The sequence below is a fragment of the Thrips palmi genome, unplaced genomic scaffold (assembly GCF_012932325.1).
Source record: "Thrips palmi isolate BJ-2018 unplaced genomic scaffold, TpBJ-2018v1 HiC_scaffold_15, whole genome shotgun sequence".
NCBI classification, from domain to species: Eukaryota; Metazoa; Arthropoda; class Insecta; order Thysanoptera; family Thripidae; genus Thrips; species Thrips palmi.
Window position 1 is genome coordinate 12,927,856 of NW_023144624.1, and position 21,237 is coordinate 12,949,092.

Sequence of the window (21,237 nt, forward strand, 5' to 3'; positions counted from 1 at the left end):
TGGGGCGGCCCGCCAGGCCCGCCACCACGCACAGCGCGGCCTCGGCCTGGACGGTGGGGGCCTCGGCCTGCCTTGGCCTCGGCCAGGAGCGCGCGCTGCCACGCTGCGTGTGGTTTAAGCGTAAGCGGCGTAAGCCGTAAGGAGTTGTGCTTTTCTTCCGCTTTTACGCCAGCCAGGGCCTCGGCAGCCTGGAGGGCCACGCAGGGCCGCGCCGCCGCGCCACGGCAGGGCTTAGTCAGTTGGTGGTGGCGATTACAGTCTGCCTGGCCTGGCAGTGCCCTGGCAGTGCCCTGGCAGTGCCCTGGCAGTGCCTGGCACACTGACTGCCTTGTCGGTCTCCGTCGCGAGCGAGCGTATACGCCGGCCAGTGCGAGAGAGAGAGACAGGGAGAGGGCCGCGGATCAAGGGGTGGAAACGCAGCGGCGACTTCTCCAGGCCAAGGGCGTCCTTCTCCGCAGGCGGGGGCTCTGGACGAGAATGGAAGCAACAGCAGGGAAAAGGGCACAACGGCAAAAAGGCAAAAATAAATGAGTCCGGCTCTGGGAGAAAAAGGGAAAACCGGGCGGGAAATCGGTGTGGGGGTCGCGGCCTGATTGGCGCTGTCTTCGCGCGTCCTTTCATTTGCCGGCTTCCTGTGCAGGGACCGAGGTTGGGACCTCAAACGGCTCGAAAGGGTGCCTGATCCTCGAACCGCCATCGGTTTTTCCACTTCGGATCGGCTTCCGCAATCAGGCCCGCCGAATATGCAGCCCGCCAGGCAGTCTGGCCCGGCCGGCGCTGTGCAAATGATTGTGGAAATGCAGCTGATTGACATATGTGGACACGATGTGTGTCCAATCATGTGTGAGGCACACACTGTGGTTTTGTATTAGCCCGCGCGCCATTCACAGCGCTAGCGTTTGATTTGTGATTTGTTGTCTTTGTTGTATTATGCCATTTCCCTGCCCGCTCGGCCTCTCTCCCCGCCGCGCCACCGCGCGGCCCTCATATCCGATGTGAGTGATCTCTTTAATGTGCGCCACCAGCCAGCTACTTTGTGGTCATTTTAATGAAACGCTGCGTGAACATTCCGGTGCCAAGACCGATCGCGGCCGCGACAAAATTAATTCGTGCAAGGTTAAAGCAAAGACATCATGCACCTTGCCCCTGGGCTGGGTGAAACGCGTGCGTCAGGTGACGTAACATTTCGCAGTCTGACTCTCTAATTGGATAAGTAAAGATTTTCTTTGGCGATTGCCGCCGCCAGGGCGCCTGCCAGACCGCCGCTCGCTCTTCCAGTTCGTTTTCTCGTCACACCTTTCCCGCCACGCCACTGCGAGCACTGCGAGGCGAGTCGAGGCGGCGGCCTGGCGGCGCGCCAGCCGGTGATCGTGTCGGAGTAATCGACGTTGACCGCCCCTTTCACGCCGTCCACGCCGAGGCGGCACCGGCCGCCACACTCGCGCAAGTCGCCGGGCTGCCCGCGGCAGTTACGCCGCCCCCACGGCGGCCGCGACCCCCCCCCCCCCCCCCCCCCCGGGCCGCGCTACACGAATCGCGACGAATTACACCGGCGAGATGCGCGTCGTCGCCGCGTCGCGCTCGCTCTGTCTCTTTCCGTCGCCCTCGGCCTCTGTGCTCTCTCTTTCTCTCTCTCTCTTCTCTCTCTCTTTTCTCTCTCTCTCTCTCCCCTCTCTCTCTCTCTCTTTTTTGGCGGCCGCGGCGCTGACCCGAAATCAGGCAGATACTAATTCGCCGACGCCGGCCCCCGCCGTCGCGGTGGTCCGTCGGGCACCTCGCCTCGACCACCTCGGGTCGGTGTCTTGCCCCCTTGCTCGCCCGGCGCGCCGGTTTGAACCGTGGCCGTCTCCCGCCCCCCCCCCCCCCTCCCCCAGCCGGCGTCTTCGACTCCCTCCGGCAGAGCGCGCCGCCCGCCACCAGCAGTTCCCGTACCCTCCGCTAGATAGCGAGACGACCGCCGCTGCAGCCGCTCGCGCGCAGACGGCTGACGCCGTTGTTGTTGTTGTCGTTGTTGTTGTTGTTGTTGTAGTCGTCGTCGTCGTCCTCGTCGTCGTCGGTGCAGCAATGCCGCTGTCATTACTCATGAACGGTGCGATCACACACGGCCGTGCCCATCACGGCCACCGCCGATATTTCACGGGCCGCATAGTTTCCCGCCGTATAAAACGAATCGGGGCACACACACTCACTCACTCACACATACTTGCTGACATCGCATCGCTCTGCTCGTGACTGAGCACGCGAGCTCACAGGCAGAGAGGAGAGAGAGAGAGAGAGAGAGAGAGAGAGATGGACTGAGCAGTGCAAACAAATGCATCGCGAAAAGAACGCGGGGCGCCCCCATGCAGCATGTGCACCAGTGGCATGCAGCGGCCCGGCCATAATGAGGCTGGTTTTGTTTTGCCCCTTTGTGGTCGCGGGGACGTCGCGGTACGTCGCGGACCGAACGCGGACCGAACGCGGCAGGACGCATAAGTGGCGGTGATATATTATTTTCCGAAGTCCCAATCGCATTCCGGCGATCGACGCGCTGGCGGCCAACATGCCCGCCAATAATAGTCCCAATCAGATCATGAATCACGCCACTATTAGGCGGAGCCACTCATTATTTCACTCTCTCCTACTTCTATTCAGGGCCAAAATATATTCACGGAATGCAAGCGCTGCTGCGGCCATGCGGGGCGCCGCGGACCGCGCGGAAAAAACATGTTCAGGGCGGGGGTGGCCCCACGCTAGCGCCATGGTGCCGTGGCGGTGCATCCTTGGGGCCACTATGGCTGCCGCTGACACGTCCGCCATTATACAGTGGTCAGTGCACCGGGGCCCGCGCCTAAGCCACCTAAGTAGATTAGCCAGGTTTTTTGGACCCCACCCTCCCCGCGCGACCGACCCGCCTCATATCTGCAACCCATTGGGCCCCCACACCCCACCCCCTTGCGCTTGGACCAATACGCAAATTATTGAATCGGAGTGCACGCTGCTATGCAAGCCAGAAAGAAAACACGGTGAAAGTGCAGATTCATGTGCGACAAACATACGCGCGCGCGCCACACACACACACACACACACTGGACATTTATATAGAAAGTCACGTGGGCGTTTTAATATCGCGCCGTTTATTAAACGCAGCGTGTCCCCGTGCACCGCCCCGTCCGCTCAGATAAACGTTTAAACTGCCTATTGCACCGGCGGGGTGGGGCCTAACAGCCAATTTAACGGGCCTTCCCTCATTTCTCCCTATTTTTTTTCGGAGACCAGAGTATTGTTGTTTGCTCCACTTCACGTTGCAGGGTGCGGGGCACCTATTTGTCCCGTGTGCGCCGAAAAAGTAGTGAACCGGAAAGGCTTATGAGAAATTTTGGTGTCAGAGATTTCCCCGGCGTTGCTGGCAGCCGTTCACTGTTAAAAAAAATATGAAAATTCAGACTGATTTCGTCTTACTTGGTGGTCTGAATCGTAAATTCATAAAATGGTACGAATATTAAGACCAACGGTCTGAAAAGTTTGACCTGTTGTCTGAAATTTGAATTTAGACTAGCAAGTCTGAATATTTAGAGCGATGGCTATTAAGTTTTGTACATTGTCGTCCGAAAACTAAATTCATACTTGTGAAATCGGTAAACGAGTGAAAAAACCCCGTCCCCTTGGTACATTTTTCGATTTTCTCAGAACTTTTATCAATACTACTGTTGTATTTCAAATAATATTTACGTTTAGTGTCGTAAAAGCATATAGAATGTTTCAGAGCTCCGAAATGGACACTTATTGCTCTATCCGCTAGGTGGCGCTAGTGTCGCATGGATGATCTTTTGGAGCTAAAATTGCCACTTGAAGGCGAAATTGCGAATATTTTGTTACAAACTTATTCCAAGTGATTGTCTGAAAGGGCATGAGCGCACCTAAGCAAGATTCAGGTTAATAAGTGCAGTATAAGCTAAATAACAAAGAATACAATTTCACTCTCGCGCGTGGCCACGGGTCGGCGCGTGGTTGGGCTAAGGCCACTCTCCCTCTCGATTCAGCAGTCACCTCTAGCCTCTTCACTACCTTTGCAAGTAGGAGTCTACTGCCGTGTACCCAATTTTTGAGCCGAGACGATCCGCTGAGCGTTTACGATAAACCGATGGCAAAAGTTCGCCGATTTGTGTTCTACTCTTCAGAGTGGCATTTTTTAGTGCGACTGTTCAATGTCTTCGTACAACTTAGTCTGATAAAATAGACCGACTGGTATCATTTTTCATACAACATGTTTATCTGAAAATTCAGACTAACGTCGTCTGAAACTTTCAGACCGCGAAGTATGAAAGTTTTGGTATGAAAATTCAGACTGAATGTAAGTAAATCGACTTCTTACAAAAAATTATGAATTTTCAGTAATTTTTTTTAACAGTGTTGTTTGCGGACCGATTTTGGGCAGGGCGGGCAGTGCAGCAGCTCCACGCATGGTTGCACTGTGACCTTTAGGGCCCTGCAACTCTCTGTGTGTGTGTGTGTGTGTGTGTGTGTGTGTGTGTGTGCGCACCACTGTTTGCCTTTTGCCGAAATGCGCACGCAATGAAGGTGAAAACGAAAACAGAGAGAGTGGCGCGATCCTCGCTGGCACAGTGTCATTTCCGCGATCGCACACACACACTCACACAAACACATACACACACATGCAGGTCGCGCCATCCGAATAAGAGAGAAACAAAGAATATGAAAGACCATTGTTAGCAGCTTCATTGTTGGCCAAACGAAGCGGAATTATCAGTGAGAGAAATGGCAAAGTCCTCTGGGCCGGGGCCCGCCGGCCGCCGATCGGACCGGACCGGTCAATGGTTGGGCGGCACATCGGTAGTACCGCCGCGCCAGCAGCAGCAGCAACAGCCGCTACACCAGCAAAAGCAGTCCGAAACAGAAACGTCGGCTGAACCCCGAATGACGCCCACTAGTGACATGACAATGACGGCAATGCGCAGCACGAAGACACTCGTCACCCATTTCGGCGCACCAACACGGTGGAGGGGGGTGCACTGCACGCGGGGTGCGTGTGGGGCTCGGCGATAGGCCCCCGGATTGGAAAGGGGCATTTAATTGCAAATGCAATGCTTTAATAACAATCGATCATACGGCCGAGTGGCCACGGCGCGCCACGCCCGCCTGGTGGCCCCGCCGGCCCGGGGGCGGCGAGGCTGCGGGGGGTCGTTAGGGCGTACACTGTTACCTGACTTTTACCTGGAAACGAATGCAAATCGCGAGGTGCGAGTCCCTCTTTGTGTGGCTCCGGCTGGGGCCCTGGCCCATCTGCATGTGGGGCACTGCCGCGGCACTGCCGGCACGGGGGGCGAAGGTGTGCATAATGGCGGGAAAGTAAGAGCCAAGCCGCAAAAACGGACACGGTTGACCGAACCGGCCTCTCTGGCATCCCGCACCGCACACGCGCGCGCGCGCACACACACACACACACACACACACGACTTGTCACGGTTTTTGCTCGCTGTCTGCTTCATGCCTGTCCGTGCCGTGACAGGTAGGGCGCCGGCCGGAGAAGGGAGGGCGCCGTGTGTGTGTGTGTGTGAGTGTGTGTGTGCCTCCACGCAGCCGCGCCAGCGGCGCTGGCGCCCGCCGTGGTGCTCAGGTTGGCGAGAGGGAGGAGATCCAGGTCGCAAACAAATCTTGAGCGGTCTCGAGGGCACCGCCAGGCGCGGCCAGGCAGCGCGCAAAAAAGGAGAGAAGCCAGCGAGGGAAAAAGTGGAGCAGCTTGACAACCCCTGTGTGTTGCCCTTCGGCCCCTTCGGGGTCACCTTCGGGGTGGCTTTCCACAGTGTTCCACACTGGCGCCGACGCCGCCGCCGCCGAGGCGGGAAGAAGACCTTGTGGGAATTCGGATGAGGAATTTCGACAATGGCCCTTTAGGGTGGCGGTGCCGTGGCGGTGCACGTGGTGGAGCCTCGGTGCCGCACGCGCTTCGGAGGGCCTTGAGGGCTTGCGAGGGCCCCGCCGAGCCCCCCGTCGTCCCTGTGGGGCCTCGGGGCCCGCCGCAGCCACCCAAGGTGGTTCAGGGTTCGCTGACGGAGACCTGTCACAGGGCGCCGCCTTGGCCCACTTCCGCCGGCAGCCTGCGAACGGCGGGCTGCTTCATTAGCCAGACCTGCAAAGACTGCAACGCCCGCACTGGTCGCGCGGAAAGTGGAGATCCGGCTTACAGTTTGGTACACAACAGTACGTGCCGCCTCGCGTTTGTACCTCGAGTCCCGTTCGATGATGATATGTGATTTCCGTCCGAAAAACAGTGAGGTCTTCCTCCTCCCGACCGGTCGCTCCGACTCGGCAACGCGAAACAAGTGACCTAATAGTGGCCCGCTAAAAAGCCGTGAAGGAAATGAACGGCAGCGATAGGCCCATAAACAACTCGGCTGTTTTTCCCGACTTGAGGCACTGGCCGCGCGCCCCGCTCGGCGCCCCGCTCCGCGCCCCGCTCGCGGCGTCCAGAGGCGGCATCCCGAGCGCGCCGCCGCCATCGCCGGCGCTAAACGTGCTCCACCTTCCGGGGAACGGAGAGATATATCTCGGCGCCCGGAACCCCGCACTATCAGGGAAACAAGTTAAGTGGAAAAAGGGAATGGAGGGGGGAAGGGGTAAGCGGTGGCACCGCCCGCGTTCGGCCCGCGCCTTCGCCGCCGCCGTATTCAAGGTGAAATACATCTCTCTTTCTCTCTATTGAAATATAGTTGCGCGGGAAATGTATGCCAAGCGCGCCACCTACGGCACTACCCCGTTTCCGGCGCCGCCATCCACAAACTGGGTCGCGCTTTTCCGGAGGCCTTCCATAAACATTAAAGAAAAATTAAAATAATTATTTGCGGTATGACGGTTTATTCAGATGACAAGAGTGTAGACGGTATGAAAAAAGAAAGCCTTTGGATGAGCCAGTGAGGAAAATCTACTCAAAACGTTGTTTGCTAAAAATTTTCCGAACAGCAGACTGTGGGCCTGCACTTTTGGCTGCGCCTGTACCAACCTGGCCGGACTGATGAATGATGGTGCACAATGGCCTGCCCGGTGCCTGCAGCCGCCCTGCAGCCGGCCGTGTGTCGAATGATGGCCGCCTTGAACCTGAGCAGGGCCAACAACAAAAACAACAAGGAGGATAATAAAGCTGGCGTTAATGGCCGGCCAGGCCTACCTGCCCAGACCCTCTACCTGCCACTTTTGCCCTTCTGGGTCGGCGAACAAGTGGCCTACGCTGTCGAAAACGGCACCCCAAAAATCGCGTGGGATCGGCCCGTGCGTGGGTTCTCCACCCGGACCAACCAGCCGTGAAAGACTAATGCTGCTGATGATTTGTATAAAATAAAACTTAATTTCGCGTCTGCAACGACTCGCACACCCGAGTGCGCGCACGCGGCCCGCCCTAATAGATTCCGCCGTGCTGCACTCGCGACTAGTGCTGTCGGTGGCCAAGCGCTCGCGCTAGTGCTGTGCGGGAGTGAGCAGCGCCACGACTCGCGCTAGTGCTGCCGAAAGTAGACGCATCCACTGGTTCAACAAATACACCCAGCACGTTTCATTCAAAGCTCAAAAATTTTGGCAGTTTTTTCGACAGCCCTACCTGCGTGTGCCTGGATTGCTGCAAAGGCAGCGTGAAGGAAATGGCGACTAAACGCGCCTTATAAAACCATCCATCACAGGAGCTTCGCCTCACCGCCGCCGCACACACTTAGGCGGGCCGTGGCTGGCTGCTGGCTGGCTGCTGGCTGGCTGGGCCATCTACTCATCCGGCAGAGAATAACCAAACACAACTAATGGTTTGAGAGTCGCATCTCTCATTAATCATCTGATGGCCTCGCGGTGCGCAACGCACTGCAAGGCACGGCCGTGTGGGGAGTCCATGAGGCACGCGGCGACACGACCTCCAGGAAGGCAAAAAAAAAATGAGAAGCACAGCCGGGAGGCGAACCGCGGATTCATCCGAAACACCACTGAGTGTGTGTAAGTCAGTTCGGAGGCCCTCGACAGGGTGGTCTACTTTGACTTTGAATTTTTCCCGATTTTTCTGGCAGACTGTCTGAGAAAGTACCACACCGCTGCACCCCGGCGAGGCGAGCAGGTTGCCCGAGCGATTCCCAGTGCGATGCGCTTTCGTATTCTGAATATTTCATTGCCCTCCTGCTCGCCGAACCTGCAGCAGAGCGGCGCCGCTCACCGTCGGCGGGGAATCAAAGAGAAAGAGAGAGAAGTAGAAGCGTAATAATAATCCCCGACGAATAAATAGTTTACGACAGTGACGCATGGTAACGGTGGAGAACCGACCGGAGAGACGATGAAATAATGATCATAACGGAGGTGGGCGCTCCGCACCGCTCCGCGATCGAGGTGGGAAGCGTTTTCGATTTTTATGGACCATCAATAACAAACTGGAAGTATTATGGTGGTCAGCTTGAGCAAGAGGCCATCGCCACTGTCGAGAAAGCCTTCCGCTCGGCCATTGGTCAGAACCCATTGGCGCCTACCTGTCGGCCATCTTGCGGCGCAGCACCTCTACCTGCCGGGCCGGGCGGGGCGCCCCCACCCACTGCAGCTGTCAATGCAGCGCTGCACCGCCCAGTCTTGTTCGTTCTTTACTTTCTTTCGCCTTGTCGAATCATTCCGTTTTCCCCGATCCGGCCGCGGCGCGGCGCGCGGCGTGCGGTCCAGATGTGACTTTGGCAACCAGGAAGCCTCGGCAAACACCGCTGCAGGCCTTGCACAGCCCGGCCACTTGTTTCAACAAAACCTTTTGCCGATTGTTTGGGCTTCCGGACCTGCCTTCAGTGCAGTGCCTGCCAGTGTGCCTGGGGCCTGGGCCTCTCTGTAGCTCTCGGTGGCCTCTCGGGGGGTCGCTCGGTGTCCACCTTCTCGGTGGCCTCTCGGTGGCCTCTCGGTGGCCTCTCGGTGGCCTCTCGGTGGCCTCTCGGTGGCGGAGCAAGAGTGTGACACTCGCTGCGCACTTGTGGCTGCGATGCTATCTGAGGCGCCGCTCGCGGGTTCTTTGTTGTATTTTCGGAGAGGGCAGAGGGGTGTCGGCCGGCCGGCCGGCTGGGGCGAATGATGATATATGAAGAAGATAAAAAAGATGACATGTTTATGGCGGTTCGTATGTGAATCACAGACTCCACCTAGATGAGTGAGCAAAAGGGTGATCAGAGCGTGTGGAGCGCGGCAGCGCGCCCTGCCGGCGGAGGGCCGAAGCTCTCGCGCTGAGACAATGCGCGGACTGATGTATTCGTTTCTGTTTTGTTGCGCAGAGCTTGATTAGAACAGCCAGTGCCACCGTGCCGCCATAGAGGTCGCCGCCGTCACGGCTTGTTCTTTTTCTGCGATGAAACAGCGTTCATGGCAAGCACTGCTATAGCTCCACGGTGATGCCTGTGCCACAAAATTTGTGAAATCCTTGTTGTCTGTTTCAGGTGCGTTGTGATATCGCTGCAGCTGGATCTGTCCGTCTCCGAGAAAAAGCGACGGCCGTCTGGAGGCGGACAGATGTTGCCGCGCGGAGGATGGGGTGAGACGAGCCCGAAGGAGAGGCAAAACAACCCACCTTGGCGACCATCGCGCCGCGTTTCGGAGCTGCGTGAAAAAGCGAAAACAGCAGAAAAGTGCACTTTCACTGCGTCGTCGTCGTCGTCGTGCCCTTGGCTTCCCTTTCGGTGCACCTGGCGCAACCAGCCTACACTGCAAGCTCAGCTCAGCCACCGCCTTCTCCGTCCTCGGTTCGTCTCGGCGCTTCTCAGCTAATCAACTCCGTGTTCGAATAATAAAGGGAGATTAATGGACGCCAAATTGGATTATACTTCTCTCTCCGTCTCTCTCTCTCCCCGTCTCTCTGGCCGCCAGGCCGGCCCAGGCTTGCCAGCCCCTGGCGTCATCTGTCGCAAAGTTCCTTCCGCACCTCCGCGCTGAAAAATGGCGGCCATGCCGCGCGCAGTTTGAAAACGGGCAGAACGAGATAACGGCGGTAGTTCCACGCGCCGCGCAGACGAGTCTCACCATTAGCAGTGTTGGCAGCACTGATTTGACTTTTTGTTTTTTTCACCCGCTCCTACCTTGGCGACGGCGTACAGTACATACCACACACGCACAAGTTTAGGCATTTGCGGGATGACGTTGGCGGCCCTGGCGCTGCTACACGGTGCTTTGGCGCCAGGGCGGGGGGAGGGGGGCGGAGCAGGCGCCACTATCGTACTATGAATATTCTGACTATAATGAAGCTACATTAACTTTATTGGTGGTGGGTTTGTCTGCATCTCGTTTGCAACGGTAGCGCTGCAAGCTTTGACCTGCACTGCCTTGCCTGCCGTTGTCTCGCCCTCACGCACACACACACACACACACACACACATTACAGCACGCGTGCTTGGCGGCACCGACGCGCGAAGTGTGACGATTTTCACGCTACGCCCCTTATTACAATGTACAGAGTCGCCCAGACTGTATTGTGTTGTAATTTTTCCCCCGCCTTTCGCACGTCCGCCCCCCCCCTCTCCTGCACAATTTTTTTATCACTGAGCTAAGAGATAGCGCGGCACTTAGGCATTAAAATACAATATAACACGATTCATTTAGCAGAGCCTCCACCGTGTTATTAGTCCGATTGGAGAGAGAGAGAGAGAGAGAGAGAGAGAGAGAGAGAGAGAGAGAGAGAGAGAGGCGCCTGCGTGGTGGCGGCGCGCCAGTTTTCCCTTTCGCGGTGCTCGGGCCGTATTTGCGCGGCCCGAATCCGAAGACCGCTCTCTCGCTCTGTCTCTCTCGCACCCTGACGGGACGCTCCATGAGTGCGACAGAGACAGCCACAAAACGACTCTCCGCGGCGTGAGCCGCGCCCTTTTGTGAGGTCACAGGGCGCCCCCCCCCCCCCCCCCCGATTAATGAGACTCGTGCGTCTCACTCCGAAACAACGCGTTGGCCCGCAGCTGCGGCGGCAAACGTGTGTTTGAATTGCCGAAAACGCGCGGGAAAACTCGTCGGTAAACACAAATAAACAAGGCCCCGCCCCGCCCCGCCCTGCCTGCCACCTCAATGGAAACAAGATGGAGGATAAGCCCTTCGCCTTCCCCCTCCCCCTTTCTCCAATAACGCCCCGCGGCCCGTTCCCATGATCCCGGTAAGAAGTGTTGTGAGAAACATCAGCCGCGCCGTGCCTTTTAGCACGTGAATAGATTGAATAGATGAGAATTACGCCCCCCCACTTGCCTCTGCTAGTCACGCCCCGAAATGCGCCTCGCGACACTTGTAGACGCGAATTCGCGACTTTATTTCTCGTCGATATCCTTCGGTTCTCTTTTCATCCGCTCGGATCGCGGCGGTCGCTGATTCGATTCCGCTGTTGTCTTTGGACTCAACTTTACAGAGGCATTCCTTTGAGGAGAGGGGATGAAAAGAGAGGTAAACGTAAGCTCGAGACGGCCGGGCTGGCCGGGCCCCCGCGCCGCGCCGCCGCGCCGTGTGCTTAGAAAACAGGCGAGAAAGAGCTTAGCGGCCCGGGACGGGCGGAGGGGAGGGGGGGAGCCTTTTGTCTTAACAGATGAGTAAGCATTTGGAAATTCATTGGAGCTCAAATTGAAATACACGAGACTTTTCCCGTGACTGAAAAGAGCAGCCAAGAGGGAAAAGCACCGCGCGGAGAGAGAGCGAGGGCGCGCTGCCCTATCCCTCCTCTCCGTGGCCTTGCTGAGGTGCGTGAGAGGAAGAAAGAGAGAGGGTTCTTGGCAGTGTATCTTTGAACCTCCTCGGCGCCGTGTAGTGCATGTGACAGCAGCTCGACCAGGCCGGACCTTGCAAACTGCCCCGTTTTTTCCACCCCCACCTCACCCCCTCAGCCCCCTCACCCACATTCTGCCGTCCGATTGCCACCGGACCGTCTTGAGCACACGTACTACCGAAGTAGTCCTTTTTCCGCCGTCCGGCTAGTGTGTGTGTGTGTGTGTGTGTGGACACGTCCACAAATCTGGCGCTAATCCCTCAGAGATGACGCCGTTTCCCAGCTGGGGCTGGACTCCCCAGTAATTTTCATCTTTCTCTCCGCGCGGTTATGCCCCACCACTCGCCGCGCCACCTCACCATCACTGTGTGTGCGTGTGTGTGGACGGTGTGCGACCCAGAACAGTTGCCCACTCGCACCGTTGAGCCCCAAGGACGGTCCGACCATTGCCGGCCGTCACGACGGCGAACGCGTCGTTGTGAACGTGAGTGTGTGTGTGTGTCGTACGTGAGGTGTGTCCGTGTGTGTGCACGCGTGCGTGTGTAAATGTGCCCCAGCACGCACACACGCACACACTACGCAGGAGGCACGCACCCCCACCCCCTACCGATGATGGTGTAGTATGATTTCCGGGATATCATTTTATAGGCCATGTGTTGCGGGGCGGCCCCGCTCCGCCCTGCCGTGCCGTGCCGGGCCCCACGGCAAGGTGTCGACACCTGTTATGACGAGGCGGCCACGTGGGCCCCACGTGAGGCGCGGCTCAGCGTCATGGAGATGCTGGGCAAACAGTGTAGGGCAGCTTCATCCCGCGCGCTCATGCGGCCCCATGGCCCCCATGGCCCACGGCGGATCAGGAGGCACGGCGGGGCGCGGCACGGCGCGGCACGGCGAGGCAGCGAGGCGAGGCGGCGAGGCCCGTGACACGTGTCATTCGGAATGCCACGAATCTCGCGACCACTCGCCACGGTCTGGTGCGAGAACCGGAGGGGAGGGGGCACGGTCCTGTCCGCGCCCCCAGCGAGCCCCGCCAAGGGTCATCCGTTAGTGTTTTAACCCTTTGGGGAGGTCGCCACCACTAATGGGAGTGTCAGCGCCTATAAAGTATAATGCGGGCAGAAAAGAAAGAAGAATTCAACACTACCAATAAAATTTCGTAAAATCGAATAAAACTGACCCCATAACCGTCCTTTCGTTTTCGTCTGGGTATCGTAGTTTCCTGTGAAATTTTTCCGTAGTGATTCTCCTGAGTGCTGGCGGCGAAAAGCCGTATATGTCGGAACTTTCGATTTACGGTAAATTAACACCAGCCTGAATACCTTTTCGGGGCGCGGAGACAAACGACCTGCTTTTGACTCACACAGACACACCTTCCTTCCGAGAAGCGGACACGGCACCACATGTGCGCAGCCCTCCAGGTAGGTGTGGGTGTGCACACTGTGCGTCCTGAAGGGCCCGAAGGTCCTGCGCGTCCGGCACGACGGGGACCGTGTGGTCCATTTGGTTCAGGTACAGTCACCACCAGCAGCGAGGGGTATCACTCTGCTTTCTGGTGTACACATGAGTACAAGAGTGCGGGTGAGTGCACCTTGCTTTATGCACAAATTTCACAGCGTTTTAATCGGCACTTAATGCCAAATCGGTCAAAAAACTAGTGAATTTAGCCCTATTTAAACTTGTGAGTACTCTGAGTACGGGTAAATTTGTATGTACACTAATGATTCGCCCCTCGACCAAGCAGCTAGGTACCAGCGCGGCGGCCTGGGGCAGCTGCAAGGCGAAAAAAAAAAAAAAAATTACAAGAACAACAGAGAAAATGAACTGAAATTTTTTGCCAAAATTATTGCAAAGTTGTGTTTACTTTATCGAGGCGATAATCGGCTCAGCGCGGCCCGCCATTGTGGCTGACAGTTAATCTGGGGCGAAGTGGCTCCACCGCGGCGCCTCTCTCCCGAACCTGTATAGGTGCACCCTCTCTCTCTCTCTCTCTCTCTCTCTCTCTCTCCCTCACAGTCGGCTGATCCGACGCCTCTCGCGGTGTAATCCGGCGTTAATGAATGGCCGTGAATACCTTTGCAGTTTGCGCAGCGTAGCCGAAAGACGCGCCGCCCGACTGACGAGCGCCTGACAGTGCCAGTCAAACAACAACAACAACAACAAGTGAATGTCACTCCACCTGGCTGCTCCACAAACACGAAATGAGGCTGTAAATACACACGTGTTCGGCAACTCACTTGCTCATCGCAGCACCTTTGGAGCGAGCGGGCTATTCAAACAGCCTCGACAAACAAAAGAGCGCCGCCGCGACCCGGAGACAAGGCGAGGTGTCTGTGTCTTTGTGTATGTGTGTGTGTGCGTGTAGGTGTGTGTGTGTAAAAGGAAGGGGGGGGGGGTAATTACGCGAGCACGAGCACGTGAACAAGTTTACCTAAGGATATGTGTGCGCGCGCGCGATTTCGCCTGTGCGCGCCTGTGTGTGTGTGTGTGTGTCAGTGTGCGTGTGTGTGTAGGAGCGTGCGTGTAGGATGTCAATGTGCCCTCGAACCCCCGTCCGAGCGTCGAACGAGTGAAAAGTCAAAGAAGGAAAAAAGGTCGCCGCCGCCTCACGGGTCGTTCGCAGCCGGAAAAAATTTTTAATTCAATTTTTATCTTACATTGAAGTCTCGAATCGGGCAAAAGAGACGTTATGCCCGACTCTCAGCGAAAGTCACCCATCGGTCTCCCTGGGATTTTCCTGATACAAGACCACGTTGACTGAGCGTCTTGGCAAAGTGGCGGAACAATTTGCTGCCCCGGGCGCGGCTCGCGGTCACCACACTGTCGGCACGGCCACTTTGTCTTCGGATGAACCTCAAGTCCGTCTGAGACTGCCAGCACTGCCACCGCCTCGCCCGACTCTGGCACTCGTAGGGCGTCCCGTAGGGGTGCGAAAGGACAGAGCGACGAAACGCCCTTCGGCATGGCGGCGGACGCCTCAGGATGCATCCGCGTCACATGTTCCTGCCGGTGACATCTCTCGGTACCCAGCGGCACACCCTCGAGTGCAAAAGACGAACCCTGAAGGTCCGAAAGGCCCAAACAATGCCGGCGAATCGTGCCATTTAAAACACTCCTCCATGATGCCCTTTTTTCCGGCGAGCTGGGCGGTCGAGGTGCTTAGCTCGCTCCTTGGGCCTGGTCGGGCCCTCTAATAAGACGGGGAATAATTTGTGCCGTTCCAAGTGGCGATCTCTCCGCCTGGACATGGGCCTCCGCCAACCTACAGACCCGTTGACAAGAGGTGTCTGGCACCGTGGCGGACCTAAGGCGCGTCGGGGCCGGCGGTCACCACACTGTCGGCACGGCCACTTGATTGTCTTCGCCGTGCGCCGCCAGTCCGTCAGGGCACTGCCAGCACTGCCAGCCGCCTCGCTCCGTCTCTCTCGCACTCGTGGGGCGTCCCGTAGGGGTGCGAGAGAGACAGAGCGACGAAACAGCCCTTCGGCATCGGGCGGCAGGACGCCTCAGGATGTCGTCCGGCGTCACGATCGCCCCGTCCGCCCAGTCGCCCTGTCTCTCTCGCACCCCCTGCGGCACGCCCCTCGAGTGCGAGAGAGACGAGCCCCTGGAAGGTCCTGAAAGACGGGCGCCCCAAAACAATGGCCGGCGGATCGTGCCACTGAAAATCACTCCTCCATGATGCCCTTTTTGCCGGCGAGCTGGAGCGGGCTGGAGCGGGCAAGGAGCCTCGCCCGTCCTGAGTCCTGGTCGGCGACCCCTCTAATAAGACTGGGGGAGACTAATTTGTGCCGTTCCAAGTGGCGCTCTGCTGCCGCCGTGGAGGCATCGGGCCTCCGCCAACCTCCACACCGTCTGCAAGCAGGTGAACCGGACACACCGTGGCTCACACTAAGGCGCGTCGGAACGTCAAAAGAGTTGGGGGGGTCAATGTATTTCAGGTTGCCTACCTCGCAGAGGATTGACCCGGGGCAGCTCGAAAACTTGGGGGGGGGGGGGGGCGTCCAGCTGACCCTCTGACCCGGTGCTTCCTACGTCACTGCCACACTTGCACGCCGTGAGACTACTTGGTCTTTGCAGTGAGGGGCCACTTCGCCGCGCCACTGATTGATAGACGGTCGACGCGACACAATCCTTGAGAGCTCATCAGGATAAATTGCACTCCTGTTCAAAGTGTGACAAGGCGACACCAAATTACCCTAAGCAAGGTATGAGCAATTGCCCGCTCCTTTATTGGAGCCCAATTAACACTCTGATTCATAATTAGCCAAACGCCAAAGCGGAGGCGTCGTCCCATCCCCTTTCCCAACCGCGAGGAAACAACGTCAGTCTGTCTCTTTCTCGCGCGCGGTGTGCTCCTCCTTTCATTGCCGCCTCCGCCACTCCTGGCGTTATTTGTTTTCCTTCCTCCTTATAGTTTGGCAAAGCAGAAACAAAAATTGGTCGGATGTTAAAATCCTGGGTGCACAGCTGGGCGGCGCGAGCGAGGGGTGCGCCAAAGGCAGCCAAAAGGCGGCCAAAGGTTGTCCGTCCCGCTCGCTCCCTCGCCTGCCTCTCACTTTGGGCCCCTAATGAAAACAATCGTTCATTTGTGGTTCTCCAGCCTTCCACTTTCAAGTTTGGATTCACCCTTTACCTCCCCGCCTCCCCCTTCCCCCGTCCATTATTTAAAACAATAACAGCTACATTCTGATTTCATTGGCTGAGACGCAACCTTTGTCGAGGGAAGAATTATTAATTATTCTCCTTTTATTTTTAATGAACCAAGGCCGAGGAGCTAGCTGCCGCTTCTCAGACGTGGATGGAGGAAAAGGAGTTTGTTCTTTTTATTTTTCTCCTCCTTTTCATTTTTCCTCCTGGAGGACACTGTATTTGCGAACCTTTGGCTCTGATTCGAGTCTTGGAGTCAGCACACTGCAAGCGGGCTTGACGGACGTGTCTGGCGGGTCTCGCGGAACGAAGGGTTGATGTCGCGAAGGCCTCGCCGGGGAAGCCCCGCCAGAGGCACAAAGAAAGGCAAAGACTGGCGCCCCGCCCCGCCAAGCCGGTCCCACGCCCAAAATAGCAAATAGACGCCGGAACAAAGACTGGTAACGCGCCCCTCTCTCAAACGGGGCCCGTTCCCCCTCTCACTCGGAAAACTAGACGATTTTAGGGTCAACACGGTGATTTTTTTAAACGCCCCCCGCGCCGCCGCGCCGCGCTGTCGGCATCCCTTTTCCCAGTGTAGGCATGGGCGGTAATTTATCGTAATGGCGGCGTTCAGTTTTCGGGGCTCCGATGTCGCCAGCGTTTCGCGCCGTCGGCAGCCTCCGCCCTGCGGCCCTGCCAGACGCGGTTCAAATCGACCTTGGCGTTGGCGGCCGCGAGCCGCGAGGCAGACAAAGGAATGCGTCACCGACTACTGGCCGCTCGCGATCTCCACTTCCCTTCCACGACCACCTGTAAGTAGTTGGCGTCGACGTGACTTATCACTTTTTGAGCTCAGCACGGATCGATGCACCGCTCTTTGAACGAGAAATCGGTCGGTTCGTTCGAGTCCCGTTGGAGCACTCTAAGAGCCCCGTCCTGTAGAGTCCGCCTGTCCGCCTGCCCTAAACTGGCCCACTCTGCTCCCCGTCACCCTGTCCGTCACCGCGTCACCCTGTCCGCGTCGCGGGGGACGCCGGGAAGGCAGCAGTCGCGTCTTGGTGTCAGTCAATGCGCCGCAGATAACCGATTGCACCAATGGGAGCGCCTCGCCGCTGCGACGCCCTGACTTGTTGCTGGTGCGGCTGACATGTGAAGACAGGGGCGCTGCTACACTGCTGCGCTGCTCCTCTCTCCGCGCCGCTCTGCTCTACGTTCCCGTGACGGATATCACACGACCGAGTCATCAGTCTGCTCGAGCGACTCTCTAGGGCGACTCTAGCGAGCATCGCGTCGCTGTTCCTGATTTGTTTTCCCCTCCGTCGTCTTCGGCGTGTGAAATCATATGCACGCCGCGACGACGCGCATCTGGCCGCGCACCGCGTCGCGCTGTGTGTGTGTGTGTGTGTGTGTGTGTGTGGGGGAGAGAGAGAGGAGAGAGAGAGAGAGAGAGAGAGAGAGAGAGAGAGAGTGAGAGAGAGAGAGAGAGAGGAGAGAGAGAGTGAGAGAGAGAGGTGAGAGAGAGAGAGAGAGGAGAGAGAGAGTGAGAGAGAGAGAGTGAGAGAGAGGAGAGAGAGAGAGAGAGAGGAGAGAGAGGAGAGAGAGAGAGAGAGAGAGAGAGAGAGAGAGAGAGTGAGAGAGAGAGAGAGAGAGAGGAGAGGAGAGAGAGGAGAGAGAGAGAGAGAGAGAGTAGAGACGGGGAAGAGAGCGAGAGAGGAGGAGGCGACGAACGCAGGGCTTGGAAATGCGCGCGGCGAAACGTCGCGAGAAGGCGTGGCCGCGGCGGATCTGCGGGCCCGACACCCGTTTCAAGGCGCATTGGTTCGAAACCGCCAGGCGCGCGTGCGCAAAACGTTTCGCGAGAAGGCAGTGGCGGCGGCGGTGGTGCCCTTGGCGGTGCCCGCCGCGTATTTCAAAGCCATTTCGAGATATCGAAACCGCCACGGCGACGCGTCTGAAGTTTAACTGGGCCCCGGGCCGCAGGGCGACGCGGGCCGCATGCTCCAGGCAGGCTGGCCTCCGCGCCGCCAGCGCCGCTGGCCTCCATTGCAGTGTGCAGGATATGGATATGGCAGTGCGTGTGCATGTAGCGCGGCCCCGCGCGCTCTCGCACGACTGTGTTGGAAGATGACTTTGTATTGGGGTTTCGGATTTGCGTAATACAGCCAAGCCGGTTCGCTCGGTTTGACCAGGGAATGGAGCGGGGCGTGGCAGGGCGGGGCGGGGCGCGCCTGGCTGTTTGCGTACAAATCGCGCCCAATGCTATGGCATCAAATACAAGGGCGCGCGGTCACACTATCCACTACTTTCTCCGATTCGCGCATTCAACGCGCAGCGCGACAACTTCTCATGCGTCCACGACTTTCGGGCGTCGTGAGGTACTAACACCTTTTACTCCGTTCAAACTGGAAAGAGCTCTGCTCCTCGCGCTCGAGTGCTGAAATGACGGCCCCATGTGCAGTGGCCCTCGACCGCGAGAAACCCCAGAGTTCTTCCCTGTTGAACTTGAACGGAGTATGACTAAACAATGACCACAAATGAGACCCTAAACGAAGTTACCTTGAGTCTCGCACGGTTTGCGAGACGCGAGAGGCGAAGCACGAACTTTGGCGAGTCACTAAGTTACAGTGGCGCGCCTCGCCGTCAGTACCGTCAGTCCGTAAAGGAATGCATTGCACATTTATAACGGCAGTAATTACCTCTAATTGCCGGCCAAATTACCTCACCGTCTCCACGGCCACCGCCACTCCACCGCCTCGGCGTGCCTCGGCCACCGCCTTGTATAACGACGTGATTTTTTCCCTCCAAAACTCCGGCCGGCCGATTTATGGCGGGCGGCGCGCGGCCAAACCTGCTGCACTGCAAAGACTGCAAAAGTGCGGGATTATTCAAGGCAGTGGCTCATTACGGCGAAGGGGTTATCGAATCTTTTTTCGCGCTCTCTCGCTCCGCGGTGGAAACACCGGTCGTGTCTGCTCTGTCGCACTCGTGGGGCTTCCCGTCGCGGAGGGAGCGAGAGAGACAACCTCGGCGAACACTCTTTACAGTGAAGATTCTCCATATTAGTGAAAATGTTCCACATATTATGGTGGTGCAGCTGACCTCATAACACTGGCAGAACTGAAGCGTCTTTCTTCAAGCGTAGTAGAACTACGCTCGGCTTCAAGCGTAGTTCTCCATTTCGCCTCTCTCCCACCTGGGAGAATTTCTTCTCTACGCTTGACTTCAAGCGTAAAGCCTTCAAGCGTGGTTGTATGCTTGAATAAAGGATACAACTACGCTTCAGTTTTACCACTGAACATACCATTGAGAATTCACTGTACCTTATAGACATTTTGACGAATTTCGTTCCACCATAATATGTTGGTGCAGCCTTTCACCGTAAGACATTTACAGTGAAACGGATCTTTCGGAATCGCTCGGCTGGTTTCGAAATTTGTAAGAGGCCGTAATGCTGGTGCGACGGAGCGCGCTGTGCTCCACAAAACTGTCAGCGCCAAGTCAAGGGGACGTTTGGAAACACTTCCCATTACCTTACTCGCCGCTCTAGCGGGCCTCTAGCGGGCCTCTAGCGTTCCGCGCCTCGACTTCGGCCCTTGTCTGAGTGTATGCACGTGGCCCCCTGTCGCGTTAAAAATAAATAGCTCACATCTAGGCGGGCCCCGTATTTCATTTTATTGATACTGGATACACATAATGACGCTGTAAAGACGAAAGGGAAAAATAAAAGGCAGAGCGAAATCACGTGTGTGTGCGTGGCGCTGCGTGCGTGTGAGTGTGTGTTGCTGGGGGGCCCAGGCACGGCCCAGGGCCTCGTCCTGGGCGGCGCGGTCCTAAACAGGATCCGGAAGTCGAGGCAGGCATATAAAAGGGCGACCGGTAGGGTGTGGCTCGTGCCTGGGTCACCCGAAAAGGGCCAATGAACTGGAGCGACTTTCCGAACGCGCGTGCAGTCGAGACTTGGCCCGTTTATAGGGTTAGCCGTCCTATGAAAATACCGGGCTGGGTCATGGCCTTCTATGAGAGGCAAACAATTTTCAATATGGAGTTGGCAACCTATGGTTGAGAAATTTTTCCGTGAGCCGGAACTATTTTTGTGCGAAAGGGGTGCAGCACAACAGCGGCTTCATTCCCGAGAGAAGCTGGGCCTCACATCGTCGGGCGCCCTCGGCAGGTGTGACCGGCACCCCGAGTCGGCGGAGCAGGCCGTCAGGGCGGCAGGGGCAGCCCTGGGCAGCGCTGCGCCCTGGCTGGGGCAGCACGGCAGCACGCCCCGAAATAGGCCCGCACGGAAGGGGCAAATGGCTTTCCGATACGAAACGTGTTCACGCGAGGAGATCCGACAGGAAAGAGAAAGAGGTGAGCGTGAGCATGGCCCACCGCTGCGGGTCAGACGGAGTGTGTGTGTGTGGTGAGAGAGAGAGAGAGAGAGAGAGAGAGAGAGAGAGAGAGAGAGATAGAGAGAGAGATAGAGAGAGAGAGAGAAGGCGGTGTGTCGTGTCACCGCCCCGGTGCACTCCTTCGCCTCGCGACCGTTTGCCGTAAACTAGGGGCGCGTTTGTCGGCCGCACACGTCTCTGCGTCACCGGCCTGTTTGGCCACATGTGTCTCTTTATGGCGTCCGCCTTTGACGCCCTCGGGGCCTTCTCTGGGGCTTCCCTCTCACCGCCGCGCCGCCAGGCCGCCGCCCCACCAGGCCGGGCCCCGCAGGGGGTGGCCGTGGCCCCGGCCGCGTGCGGGGCCCCGACTAACGACGCGTTCCGGGACTTTTTAATTGTTTTCAGTTTTTGTCGTTGTATTTGGGATCACGCCGCCTCGGCGAAAAGCGTATGTACGTGGCGCCGGGGCTGCGCCCTGAGAGCCTAGAAGGACAGCCTCGCCATGCAGAGTTC

The 21,237-nt window shown here is 57.6% G+C and overlaps 1 protein-coding gene across 1 annotated transcript in view; it reads left to right on the forward strand.

Moving 5' to 3' along the window:
• Window positions 1–21,237, forward strand: part of LOC117641250 — a 166,262-nt gene that overhangs the window by 40,876 nt on the left and 104,149 nt on the right. The window lies entirely within an intron of this gene.